Below are 6,000 nucleotides of genomic sequence, written 5' to 3' on the forward strand. Positions count from 1 at the left end.
TTTCCTTTTTCATTTCCATCCGTATTGGAAAGCCTTGAGGAGGGACGGACGGGGGATGGGACTCATTGGTAGTGAATCCACACAGGCAGCGCTCAACAAAGGGTCACATGCATACAATCACACACGGACATACACACACACACACACACACACACACACATAAGCATAATGCAACATCTAAAGTGTCTAAAGTCAGCTGAATATCAGTAGCTCATAAGCCACAAAACTCTTGCAGACTTTGTGCTCCGAACACGTTCGCTCTCCCTAAAATTGTCTCTGAGGAGTCATAAGGACAGGGTGATGAGGCTGATTTATAAGATCCATTTGATTGCAGCGGAATGTGACTACAAGCATTTAAAGGAGCCGTGTGGTATTCTGTATGCTACCGCAGCCACACAGCACTCTTCCATTGACTTGTGTTGTGTTTAAAGGGGCGATTTGTAGGATTGTTACCGAACGTTCTGTAGGCCAAAATCAAACCACTGGTGAACGTTCTCAAGACTACCAGACGCGAGCCTCTTCTGGGTTGCCAGATGTAATTAAGACTTAGCTAACGTTAGTTGACCTGCAGCTGCTTTAACCTTTCTCCAACCATGACCCAGCTACACATTACGGAAACAGTGAAAACAAAAAATACCTCTCTAACCAACGTAACATATTTAGCATCTAGCTGAAGTTAGCGATGCAGATGAAGTTTAGCCTAGGCTACCTGTTGTGGAGAAATATGGCCAGCTCTGCGTCAGACTTGATATTCTTCGTTTGACGAAGACCTCGCCATATCAGGAAGCTCCTCCGATGTCCACTTAATTTGTTTCTTGTTTTAATTTTGGAAATTTGCCTGCCTCTCGTAGGCGTTCATGACTACAACTGACAGCAAGTTGACAGTTGGCCTTTACTAATTTGGCAACACAAATAGGAGGACACGCCAGCCCATTATTAATATGCTATTCTAGAATTAATCATTCAAAACATTACTTCAATTCATCGTGTTTCCTTACTCTCTGACAACATATGGTGGTCATTTTGGGAATGGTTACCATTTATTTTCCATTATTTCCTACATACTGGTTCTTTAATACAGCGGCCACAAGTGGTGGAACGTGGTATTACAAGAGAGCCTTTTCACCACTAGCTTGGTTGCATGCTAACTTCAGGGGATATCAGGACAACACAGACAATATGGAATGATTACATTATCTATATAATATTTTTGGATGTTGTAAGCTAAAAAAAAAAACGAAAACTGGTATCGCCCTCTCAAAGCTCAACGATGTGGACAAATGTGCATTTCTGGCAGGGTCACTGTGTGACCTGTGACACATCACTCTGTCCAGCTCTCTAGGTTTACACGAGGGCTTCCCCACTCAACATGCCTTGATCAACTCAGCAATGGGTTCTGATTGGTTCTGTTACTGGCATAGATGACTAAACTAGATGCTGAAGTGGCAAAACAATGAAGTGAGATCGCTGTGAAATGTTTACCAGAAATGATTACCAGAAAAAGAACCAAGATATTTGCTTTGCATGCTCGCTGTGCGTATAGCCTGTACAGATATGGATTTTAACTAGTCCTTCACAAGGGCAGGCCTTTCACTGAGCGACATACGCAGCAGGGCTTTAAGGGAATTGACACGAATATTTCAATGTGCTCATTCACTCCCTTTCATGCCGTTGCTCGTACTTTTCCTCACCTCTGCCTTGGCCAGGCAACCGCTGCGCTGCAGGTGAACGTGAAGCCATTATCTCCATCTTCTTTCTTTCTCTCTTTGTCTCTCTTCATTCCCTCTTCCATTCCATTCAATTCTTTTCTTTCTTTTTCTTTTAAAACTAAATGCATGGCCCTGCCCTGGCTGTCCACCACAGACTCCCTGCCAGATCAATAATGCTGGGAGTCTGTCTTGGATGTGATGATGGACTGTCCAGTAGTGCGGGGGAGTGATTTGCAAACATGGGGAAGAGAAAAAGAGCACTCCACAACTTCACTATGTGCCGTTTACTTCTAATGTCATTTGTGTCCGTCTGTAATACAGTATGTTGACACTGACAGCAGTAGTATGAATAACATCCTCTTCTTCCTCCTCTGTCTCTGTCTCTCCTGCTACTACTTGACAAACGCATGTGTAATCGCATGACCTAGAACATTACAAATTTCACTCCCCATGGTCATCACGGTGAGGTTTGGCATTGCTACATGGGTAGTCTTTCAGGTCTATCCGTCTTCTAGTCCAACAAGGTATAGTCAGCGTAGATGCCTAGAATCTGCTTAGTATTCTTTAAATAATAAATTGATACATTGAAGTAAGATCATCCATTTTGGCTGCAATTTATCTGTAGGAAGTGTGATGTTTACATCTTCAAACATATTCATGAACATCAGTCTCACAACCCATTTTTATTAAACGATTCAGTTTTATTAAAGGAAAACTGAATCGTAAGACATTTATAAAGCTAGTAACTTCTCTACTTTTTAAAAAAGAGTGATGCCAGGATGTTACCCTTCAACCATTTCCTTGTGTCTGCCTCATCATCATCCAGTTGGCCAGTTAGCCTAAAGTCAGAATATTAAAAACAAATGTTACATTCTGAATTTTATAGAGAACAATTCACATGATTAAATTTACCTGGCAAACCTAAGGGTAGCATCAGTCTGCTGATTGGCTTCAGTAGTACTGGAGGATTTTTCAAGGATTTTGCCCACAGCACTGCAGCACTACAGATTGAATAATGCCTCAAGGAAGCCAGTCTGAAAGAAGATGTTGAATGTTATTAAAAAAAACATTATCATCTGAAGAGATAACTGTGATCAGGCAGATAACTGTGTCAAGGCAGGTGAAGCCCATAAGCATAAAGTGCTTTTAATTTTAATCTCACCACTGCATATCCAACTATTAGGAATGGCAAAGAGATGACCTTAATAAACCCAACAATTCCTTAATGTTTCTATTAAAACAACTACTGACAGACATTAGAGAGCAGACACAGGTACATTGTGCTGCAGTAGAGTAGAGCACCTCCAGAAACAACCACCCTGCATACTGAATTAAATAACTACCTGTCTGTTTTTAAAAGGCTTAGGGCGCCATCTAGTGGCTTAAACTAAACTAAACCGTGTAGTTGGGTTGGCATTTGTTCATATCAGTGTTTCCTCTTATCCACCCTGACCTTGTCTCCCACTGGTAGACAGAGGGGCTGATCTTCCATGAACAGGTAGCCCGGGGCAGGGTTAGAGGCCATGCTGCTCAAAGCCGTGTCTGAAGCCAGCATGATAGCTGCAGCGCCAACGTGCAAAAGCCATCTGTTATGCAGGGGGTTGCCCAGCTGAAGGCAGTGCAGTTAATGTACAAAATGGAAAATGTAGTTGTGCGTGTGTGTGTGTGAGTGTGTGTGCGTGTGTGTGTGTGTGTGTGTGTGAGAGAGAGAGAGAGAGAGAGAGAGGAACAGAGATTGGGGAGAGAGGAAGGGGGGAAGGGAATGCATTAGGGGGTCTGTCATTTTCTATTTAGAAAAAGAACAAGCATTTGGATATAGATTGAAGGTAGAAATATACTGTATCCTTTCACATAATTATGCTTTCAGTGAAAATCACACTTTGATCTGAGCAAAAGCTTAAGAAGTGCAATATATCATGTCCCCAAATGCTTAGTTGTGATGTTGGCCTTTTCCGTCCCTAGGTGCAGGTAAAACATCTGGCCTCTGCCTGAGCTGCCGTCCCTGATCACCGACTATCCCACGCCCCCCCCCTGACACCCCTCAAGATAAAAGAGCCCATTCGCATGCACACCTCCTTAGGATAGCTCCCGGGAAATGCCAGCGCAGCGTTATCGCCGACACTGGGGAGAGGGGGGCACCGAGTGCCAGGGCACGGTTGTGTCTGCAGACTGGCATCGATCCAGCTCTCATCACACTGTGCCGCTTAAGTGCCCTGCCCGCTCCCCGGCGTTGCCCCAATAACGCAGCGCTTTCACACAGCACGCAGGTGGCTGCACAGACGTTTCTGCAGGCTGAGAAGAAAACAGGAGTTACAGCAGGGGTCGGCAACCTTTACTTTCAAAAGAGCCATTTTTTGACCAAAAATTGTAAAAATTACTTTCTGGGGGCCGCAACAACATTTAAGCCCTTCAAATACACGCAGTCTCCAGCCTATTGGTCTGAATTAGCTCATCAACATCACCTGAATCAAGGGTTGGCAAATACGTTTAAAAAGAAAGAGGCTAATCAAACAGTTGAGTGGTTCAAAATAGACTGCTGCGTCTTTAAGTTGATTCTAAACTGTTCTTATCCCATTTTCCCTGTTGCTCCACATTATAAAATAGCATCAATTGTAATAATAATCATAATACAATACAATTAGGCCTATTATAAGGATATTGCTGCTGGCTATGTAGGCATTTTTGCTCAGTGTCCAAATACAATGTTCCATAGCGATTTCATTTTTTCCCTGAGGATCACACAAAACTACTCGAATCGCCGGGCTGCCCGGCCCTGGCAACTTTAATTTCCACAATGTTGCATGGCATGGTAAGCTATTTTCCACAATGTTGTAGGCTATTTGGTCTGCATGGATATCTGCCCTCTCAGAATGATCTACTTTCGAGATGTCTTCAACATTACATTTTGCGTGTCCTCTTGATGCAGATCAGGCATCCCGCCAATAATTCAGTCGCAGTGGTGGTTAAGGCAAACATTCGTCCAAGCATTTAATTGATTATTTAATTGATCTGTTTTACGCCACAACTTTTTAGGGAGTTTGACACCATCGCTTGCTTGTCCACTCAAGCCAAAGTTAAAAGTTAGAGTTAAAGGGACCCAAGGATGTGACATAGCCTATGACGCGTTCAAATAAACATATGTTTTTTACACATTTTACACGGCGTAGGCTACAGGCTACATATTTTCACAAGTTTATAACGTAAGAATGTATTAAAGCTTAAAACTGATAAAGAAAATATTTGTATCTATAACGTTCATTTTTAAGAAATTGTGAAAAATATTTTATTAACTTAAATATTTAAACAAAGCCAGGGAGCCAACAGAGAGTGGCTAAAGGGCCGCGGATTGCCGACCCCTGAGTTACAGTAAAGTGCACAAATCAGTCAGCAAAAGAGACTGGGGACACCAACCAAGTCACAAACACAGGCAAGGAAAGCCAAGTCCAAAACTGGGGGGTCTCTCTCTCGCGCTCTCTCTCTCTCTCTCTCTCTCTCTCTCTCTCTCTCTCTCTCTCTCTCTCTCTCTCTCTCTCTCGCTCTCTCTCTCGCTCTCTCTCTCTATCTCATTTTTATTCCGTGAAATCACTAGCCAGTTTTTAAAGGTGCTCTAAAGGGATGTTGGGTAACATCACTTCTGTTGACGTTCAAACAAAACAAAGAGCTAGCTCAGAAAGAGACCACATTTTTCACAGTGTATTCAGGGGACAGGCAGCTAGCGGATGGTGAGGTGATGTTTGCTTTATGTGTCAAAAAAATGTTTTAGCTTAGAAACCGCCTAACATCCCGGAAAAAAAAAGCTAACATGGGAAACATACGAAACACAGTAAGCGGATGGCATTTATTTTGCGCTTTTCATGCTTCACATTCACCCATTCATACACACTCATACACCGATGACAGAGATTGCTATGCAAAGCATCAACATCAAGGACACTTCCACAAGGTCAGGAGGAGCCAAAAAAAAAAAACTGTTCACTCATTCAAGTAATAGTATTCAACATCTGAGGTGACTTTCCCAGAGCAGTAACTTGTATTATGATGATCTGTGTTTGATATCTTGTCATTATCGTGAGCATTTTGCAATCACCTCTGGGTCTAGCCAAACATTATTAATTCATGTTACTAAATTAGGTTTCCAGTTGGTAAAAAATAAATCTTGTTCTCTTTAATCTCAAAGCAATTACTGGGCTCCATAGTGACACAATCATGACCTGGAATGTCACTAATATGCATATGTTCATAGAGAATTTCTTGCTTCTCTGCCATATTTATTCAATGTCACCGAAGTCCC

Source organism: Alosa sapidissima, chromosome 2 (genome assembly GCF_018492685.1).
Source record: "Alosa sapidissima isolate fAloSap1 chromosome 2, fAloSap1.pri, whole genome shotgun sequence".
NCBI classification, from domain to species: domain Eukaryota; kingdom Metazoa; phylum Chordata; class Actinopteri; order Clupeiformes; family Clupeidae; genus Alosa; species Alosa sapidissima.